The following is an 8,922-nucleotide window of genomic DNA, read 5'->3' as shown; positions in this document are numbered from 1 at the left end:
CCCTTCTCATTCTAAAATATGGCACGGTAGTCACAGTTTCTTCAACAGTATTTAAATGTTCTTAATCTGCTTTCATAAAGTTAGGGTCCACAATTAGCACATGGTCATCTGACCATTTTGATGCAGTATTGGTCATTGACACTGCATAAAGCTGCAGTGGGTGTTGGGTTGAGAAATGTCCTGTCTGGTGAGAGTGGATGCTGTGTAGCATGGCCTGTGGCTTTTGTTGAGGTGTCACAACCCCTTTGCCTCCTCTGAAATTAGTCACAATTAGTGCCTCCAAAATTTAGTCATGAATCTGAATGTGCTTAAGAGGGAGAGGAATGTGCTTTGTTTTTCACCACTTCCCCATTTCAAGTTTTAGTCTTATGACTTGCTTCAGTACATCAGGTTGTGCAGTTAACTTATCCACATCCTGCCTTCATTGAAATGTCCATAATGGTGTTGAGGTACCTCATTCACCACAGGAACACATGATGATTTCTGAAAGTTGATGTTGAGTATCTTTGGTTATTTCTTTGATTTTTTTTCTTTAGTTTGCAAAATCAAAGGCCAACTTCCACTGTGATGTGTGATGATTCAGAGAACATCAGGGTGATTTTGTGGTTTTATCAGGAACCCAGACTACTTTTCTGTTTCTGAAAGGGTGATGGTGTAATTTTAATTGCTAAATTCAAAGTAGCTCCAGACTCTCAGCAGTCTTATGAAAGACAGACAATACTGGAATCAGTGAAAGCTGCTGTTAATGATATAGGCCTACTTTTTATCATGAAAAAACATGTTTGTATATTGCACTAAGGTGCTGTTGTAGGTAAAAAAACAGGTTAAACTATGAGTGTTAACAGGCAGCAGGTAATTGAATGTATAGTGGTTGAGTGTCTGAGCTTCCAGAGTCAGGCGTGCTGGTCCTTAGAAACTGATGAAGAGCTGTATTAGGATCTTGTAAGCCCTTTCTGGTGTGGCATTAAACATAAACATTAAAGATGGGTCTTGAACATCCCGCAGCTTCAGGAACACTGGCTTCTAAACTTGGTTTTGCTGGGTCTGCATTAATTCCTCAGTGATTTCAGGCAGGCACATGTGGTCTAAACAGCCTCTGTTCTTCCCCTTAGTGTTTGTGCATGACCTGCACATCTGTTCTGAGTCAAAGGGAAAATCAGATAAAATAACTGATGGAAAGCTGGAAGTGTGAAAGCATAACATGATTTTCAGGCAATGATAAAATACCCATGAAAATATATTTGAGAAGTGTTTGTACAAGGCCTCTACTTTAAACTTTTCAATGGCATTGGCATTCCATATTGTCTGTACTGACAAAGAATAGCAAGGAAAGCAAAGAAAACAAGGTCTTTTTTTGCCTCAGAGACAAGAATCAAAATCTACCTGACAGGGTATATGGATGGATAACAAAAGCCAGGGATTAAAAAGGGAGAGATAAAGAGGGAAGAGGAAAGATCAATTTTAAAAATATGGAAAAGAAGAAAGAAAAGTGTGGAAGAAATGCTGATGAGTGTGAAAGCAAGCATTTCTTATGGGTTTTTCTGCTGATGAAGGTTAAGAAGTGAGGGGGGAAAACAAAACCAAAAAGATGTGGAAGTGTTTCTTATGCAATTAGTGTGCTGTGGAATATGTATTATTAGCTTCTGCCACCCCACTGTATCATTTTTGAAATGCAAATTACAGAAAAGTTTTCTTACTTTTCTCTTGTAATCACTATATAAGGAAAATGGCCACACTGTGTTGGGAACTGGAGCACAAGAGATTGAGCAGTGTGGGTTACAGACTGTTAGGCTTTTAATGCTGTCAACTCCAGTGTATTTTTCTTCTCCTGAACAGAAGACAGTAGAATGCAGAGAGTGCAGTAATATCACAGCCTACCTATACCAAGCCAGGAAATTTGTTTACATGTCACAAATATAGAATATGCTTCAGATTATGCTCTTTTGATGTACTGTATTTGAGGACCCTCTTTTAGCCTAGCTACCCAGCATCCTGCTGTCTTTTCTCTCCCCCTCAGCCCTTAGCATCAGGATCTTCAAAGTGCATCCTTTATCTTTCATTTCCCTAGCTGCAAATGAAAGGTTTGGTTGTTTTTTTGTGGGGCAGTTTGAGTGGCACAACTTTCATGTATCACATTAAAGGCACATAAGAGACCACTGAGGACACACATGACTAACACAATATCTCTGGCCACCACTGCCAGTGGCACCAGGGTGCACCATCTGTCATGTCCTCCTGGGGGTAGGAATAACTCGTGGGGAGGGCTGGAGGCTTGAAGAGAGGACAAATGAAGAGAGCTGGAGTATATCAAAATCAAGGGGGCAAGTTTCTCTCTTTCCCACAAGCACAGAATTGGGCAGAAAAAGCAAGAGTATAGGTAACTGGAGATAAAAATCTATGTCCCTGTAAATCTGCTTCATTCCATCAGAGACTTTTCTGTTCCCCACTGTAAACATTTTGTCCCTCTCCTAGCTGTACTGCTGTATTGCTGCTCTCTATCCTCTGTGTTGCTGGCCTGTGTAGCGACTCAGGAAATGTGGCTCAAGGAGAGCACAACTAGCTGGGAAACAGCCTTCATCAGCCACCAGCATGACAGGAATTCAAGCAAAACATTGTTGTGTATGGAGATAATTGTCTAGATGATGCTGAAGTGGCTATGGCTTTTTCCTCTCTTGAAGCTGGAAGATCCTTCTGCAATTTATTTTAAGGTCTTGAAATTGTTGTGTTGCTTTTTAAGTGGGATAAGTCTCGTGTGACTTGCAGGTTGTGGCCCCACTATTTCTCAGTACCTTTCAGGACCTGCTTTCTGGGTGCTCCCAGGCTGTGGTTGTCTCTGGGACAGCCACATAGAGGTAACTCCCATGGCACAGGCCTCAGCAGCACAGATCAAGGATAGAATTTGAAGTCTTCCGGTTCATCCCCTCGCTGCCTGCTTTCCCCTCCCTCTTTGTCCATGGACAGAGGCTAAAGTTGGGGAAGCTCCAGAGGGTGCTATATGGATGTAAGGTGAGCTGAACCTGCTGGAAAATAGCAAGAAATTTGTTAGATATTTGAAATATGGTAGGGAGGAAAGAGATGTTTGGAGGAAATCCACATTTCTGGTTTAGTATGTCTGTAAGAGGCAGCCATTTAAACAGGAATGTTTTTCCTACTGAGGAGTTAGCATGTGTTTTCTAACCTGGCTCTTTCACATGCAGGGGATTATTGATTTTTCTGTAGTTTCTTTCTACTTTTGGCTTCAGAGGAGTGGTAGACTTTCACTTGACAGTTTAATGCAGTGCAGGCTCACCTGATGAAGTCCTGAGCTCACTTATATGGTAAAGCTCTCCCATGACTTAGGAGAATAAGGTTACTGCACATTCAGTGCCTGAGCTTTATTTCATTGCACAGCAGTCTTGAAAATCTCAATGCTTCCCCAACAGGACAGCACCCAGTGCTTTCCAGTAGTGCCAAAGCTAGGTATTGAATAGAATGAAGAAACTAAGATTTAATATGTCTCAGAGAAACAGATCCTTTAGTATGCGGTGGATGTTTTAAAGCAGATTTTAAGGGACATTGGCATTATATTTCTAAAAAAAAATTTGAGGGTAATCATTTCCCTGTGCTGGGGAAAATAAAATAAATATATAAATATATAAAGAAAATAAATATCTATTTTCAAATAAGGTGGCTTTTAGAGGTGTTTTGAATATCTGATGTCAGGGTGACATTGTTTTTTTTGTGGTATTACTCAGCCCTGAAGGTTTAATACTTGTCAGAGCAAGAGCTTGGATTCCACCTCAAGTCTGAGCCTGCCTGCCTTTCTTCCTTTCTTCTTCTTTTTTATTTTTATTTTTTTTAATTTTATTTAATTTTCCTCTCCAGTCTTTTTGTTTTCTCCTGTATGGGCAATTAGTGTGACTCTTGTTAAAAGTGGGGCATGATGACTTTGTCAGCCTGGGTAAAGCACAGATCACCAGACTCTTCCTTCCAGCTATGTAAGATGTGTATCAATTTCAAATCCTTGGAGAAAACTTGTCATGATATTTAACAGGCTTCACTGATACAACCAAAAATTAGTCATTTGAACCACTATCAACATGATGGTTCAAGCTCTATCAACAAGCTGAAATAAGCATATATATGTATCAGATTTATTAAGAAATTTCTTTTTAGAGTCCTGCCATCAGTATAGTTACAAGTCTAAGAGAGAGAGTCTAACACAGAGGTATGTAATCAGCTTTTTACTGCATTGTTTTATTATAGCCTAAGTTTTACAGATTTTTTTAAGTCTTTGGCATATGTTGTAATCGATATCTTCTCAGACATGACCACCCAAACTGCCAATTCTAGCTGGCAAAAACCTAATCCTTCTAAGGGTTATTTTTAACTCTGACCTCAGAAAAGCTCTCAAGAAACTGCTTCAAAATCCTTGCTGCTTTTTTATTTTGTCTACAAAAGATAAGAACAAAAAACCTTCAGATTCTGGCCTCCCTCTGAATATTAATATTCTAGTCCCTGTGGTGGCACTGTAAACAGGAGACAATGTTGGCAAGTGGTACCTGCTTCAGCAGAGAAATAAACCAGTCCCATATCTCTGAAGCTCCCTAGGTGTCTCAGAAATCCAGTTTCAAGCACTTCTGTAGATTCAACCAAATGTGCCTCCTGAAGAGCCTGCAAATATCTATAGACTCCTTCATCCTGCAACCACACTTAAGATCATCCCAGTTTTTATGATGCTCAATTATCAGCATTGTTTCCCCTACCCAGGCCCATCCAGCCTCATCTGCAGCTGTTACATCAATATAGGCTGATGTTCTTCTGCTCCCATCCAGCTGTTTTGCATACTGTTATGGCCTTTTGTAAACCTGCTAAAATCTTTCAGAAGAATTTATTACATTTGCCACAACAGCAACAAAAAGGCACATCCTTTGATGCTCCTGCAGATGGAAACTTCAAAGGAAGAAGTACATAGGAGCCAGCATACTTTTAAGTGACTGGATGATTTGAATTTTGCTATTCTCTTCTTCATTAGAAAATGAGGATGCAGCACTTACACCCATGAACAGTTACGGGGATGGGATTCAATTTTCCGCTGCTAGTAATGTTTTCCTTCAAAGGTACAGGTGTTCTGTGCACTTTTGTCAAGAGGCAAACATGCTGGTTTTTCAAACTGTACTTGAATGTTTTCTGTCGTTAATAGTCATTGTGCCATACTTTGTGTTTATCTGCTGTATTCACTGGCTTCCAGTTGTTACTGAGGTTATGTCTTATGCTGCCTGCTCACTTGAGCTGAGTGCATTCCTCTTTAAGTCCTAAAGAATTGTTCAGCAAACATAGCAGATAGTGATCTACACTGCAAAATTGTGCTGCTCTAAGTTTTGCTGTTGAGTAACAGTTAATACAGAGGTGTTTTGGTGACACAATGACATCAGGATGCTGATGTTGACGATGTATCACCTTGCAACTGATTGCAGTAGCAGTTGAAGCTGATGTAGTCTTTAGATAGAAAAAGCAGAGACCTCCTTTAAATCCTTTAGTGCAATAAATACATCACGGGACACCTGAGCAGTGTGTTGGCCAATACTGGATTAGCATGAAAGAATTATGAACACTAAAGAAAAACTGGCCATATTTTTGCAGCTCAGAATATTTGAAAAAGGTAAACCTCACAGCTCCTTGTGTGCTTCATTCTGTCCTATCAGCAGGCTCCAAAGCCCTTGCAAAGAGATATTTGTTTCTTTTCTCTCTCCCTCTCTTTATTTTTTTTTTCCTTCTAAAATGCTTTGCTTTGAAAAGACTTTCTAATAGCTTAGAATTAAAATAATGCCTAATGGCTCTGGATTTATCTAATATTAGTAATCTTGTGCTTTTGAAAGGAAAATTTAAAAATGCCAGAAATTGGGGAGAATTACCATTTTCAGATAAGAAAGGACATAAAATGAAGAAAAATGGGCATATCTGAAATCAGTCTTTTTCTTGACTGTTGCTTGTGACTTATGTGGTTGCAGTCCTGTTGTGTTTCTAAGAGATCTGGGCACTCTCAGATGAGTTGACATCACCCTTGGCATCTCCTTCCTCTCCTTGCTGTGTACTTGAAAGCACATGTTGTCCAGTTCACATGAAGTATCAGTGGTATGGAGCAGAGTGTGGGTGGTTCCCCCCTGGGTATGAAAAGGAAAATTGCTGGGCTGGCTCCTGATATTTTGTTGTGTGACCTTCTCTTGTGGTAGGCCAGCTTCAAAAGCCTCCTTTTGAAAGCTGCTGATTGTCTCTGTCAAAGTCTATGGTTTGCAGCCCCCCCCAGATGCCTTCAGAAGTTTTCCCTGTCCCTTTCTTCCCTGCAGCTGGTCTTGAGCTGTCCTCACCCACCCCTGATCCCTTTCCCATGCTGAGACCCCCATGGATTTATTTTCTTAGGCAGAAGTACAAAATGCAGGTGCTTGGGTTTTTTTTAGTTTGGATTGAGTACTGGTGGACTTGGCATGGTTAAGTTTATGCTTGAACTTGATGATCTTAAAGGGTCTTCCAACTTAAATGAGTCTATAATACCTGCTTTCTTTAAAATCACCCTGAGGCTTTGGCACTGTGTAGAAGCTGCAGAGATGGTTAGCAGGTAAGGCAGGTGTGCAAGGCTGCCAGTAATTCTGACCTGTAGCAGTGACCTTCACCGGGGAACTATTGCATGCCCAGGAGTTGGTGACCCACATAACAATCACCCTGGGTGGGTGCAGGCTGCGCTGCCTGCCCTGCGGGCTGTGCGGTGCTGCTGGGACCCCTTGGGCAAGGGATCAGTCACCTCAGCCTGCATGTGGCAGCAGAGGAGCCTGCTGGCACCTCCCACCTGGAGCCACCTGCCTGGCCTTGCCTTTATCTAACTGTGCAGCAACGAGTTCTCAAGCCCACATCCTTTCTGTTTGACAGCAGAAATTATGAAGAGGGCTGTTTTCTTGTAAGACAATTATATAGTAGCTCAAATGACTAAAAAGGAGGAAACTCTCTCCAGAGACAACATCTGTGCCCTGGGAAAATCTATTCAGGGTCTGTCAGATGCAAGGTTCCCAGCATCTGGAGGGTTACAAAATTTACTTGGTACCTATGTTCCTCTTTTTGTTTGATCTTCTAAAACTAGCTATTTGATTAAGCCATTTATTCCCAAGTTTTCTTGCTGAGATGCAAAAGGAGCCCTGTGCCATCTCTCTCTCACCTCATTTCCAGAGCAGAAGACCTGAGCAGTGGAGTTTGAAATCATGGCACCGTGGAAGTGTGGGTGTTGTGGGGTTAAATCTGAGGTGTGGCTCGCCTTCAGCCTAAAAAATAGAGCCTATAGCTGAAGTGTGGGGCCATAGTATTGTTTCCAAATATTTATACCTCATGTATGCCTTGACTACGCCCCCTCCTTGTGCTGTGGTTTTCTTGGGAATGAAACACAGGCCAGTGGATGGGCAAGGAGTTGTGGCACACTTCAGTCATGTCCAGAGACTCCAGCTGCCTTAGTGACAGGCAAAGCAGGACTGCAGAACCTCCTGTGGGTTCATCCACTATACAGTACAAATAAGCAGTTGTGACTGCAGGAGTGGTTTGGTGTTGGCTAATTTTTAGCTGAGGGCTTGTGGCTTTTAAGGGGATGATGTTGCTGTTTAAAAAGACTAAATATAGTTTTGCTCTCATGCTTTGAATTTGAGAGTGTCTACATCTCTTGTGATAAAACCTGCATTATGGTGACAGAGCTTCACAGCCTAAGTGAGGACTGAAATGTTAGAAATGGGTGTGCTGTGACCTTTATCAAACATAACAATGAATCATTTTTTAAATATCATCCAGTGAAGGACTGAGTTTAGGAGCTTGGTATGCTTTTCCACATATGCTTGTGAAGTGCATACAGTAATTCTTGTTCTGTTTCCAGCTGTCAGTAACATAAAAATTTGTCCAAACACTCTTTTAATGTGCTCTTATTTATCTTCTTTCATAGTCCATACATCACATAAATGTTTCCTGGTTTGTAAAACACATGGAGACATTTGCTATTTTCAGATCTCTTACATTATTCCAAGAAGTGTTATGTTACATACAAAGATAAAATGTCCAAACAGGAGAAAATATCTTTGAAAGCTACATTGTCTCCTCTTGGTGTAGGGTTTTCTCACCCCAATAATTTTCCACTTAAAGAAATTTTAGAATAAACACCACTATAAAGGGTCAGTAACTACTACTTCAAGTCATATTCTGGTGCCTATTTTCTTAGGCACTTTTGTGAATATATCAGAGTTTACTCTGAGGAATATTGCCAGTGATTAAGACTCTAAATTTAGAACTTTGTTTTAAATGCTTAGATATCAGTGAGATTGTCTCAGTTCTGACAAGATCAGAGTTGTGCTCAAAAGCCAGCATATAACACTCAGCATCTTGAAAGAGAGGTAACAATGGCAGGGATTTATATTCCTTTTTATCAGCTGCATTTTTCACTTTTTCTATCTGAGGCCCCTCACTGCTTGTGCACAAATGCAGTAGTTTGTGAGACCACTTGTGGAGATCCAGATCAGAAATCTGTCCAAGACCCAAGATAATGATACTAAAATGGCTGAGTTTAGGACTTCAATTTACTGTGTGGTCCTCCAAAGAGTTACAAGGGGGAGAGGCCTTGGCATGGCAGCGAGCAGCAGCAGTGCAGGCTGAGCGTCAGGACTTCTTCCAAGACTATGCTGCTGTCAGGGAAGGATAACTATCCTGAAAGTTCAGTGGATGCTGCTGTACATTTTTGTGGTGTTGAATATCATTTTGACATAATTTTTGGGGAAATCTACAGTGAAAATTGTTCTCCTTGCTTTACTTAGGGAATAGAAGATCTTACACCAGTTTTTATCATTAAGATCCTTGTGGGATTTTATAGTCTGCAAACTATGTTGGCTGTTGTAAGGAAGATTTCGTACCCCAACCTCACAT

The sequence above is a fragment of the Chaetura pelagica genome, unplaced genomic scaffold (assembly GCF_000747805.2).
Source record: "Chaetura pelagica isolate M959 unplaced genomic scaffold, ChaPel_1.0 scaffold221, whole genome shotgun sequence".
Taxonomy (NCBI): domain Eukaryota; kingdom Metazoa; phylum Chordata; class Aves; order Apodiformes; family Apodidae; genus Chaetura; species Chaetura pelagica.
The sequence above is the reverse complement of the archived record's forward strand: the minus strand, read 5'-3'. Positions refer to the sequence as shown.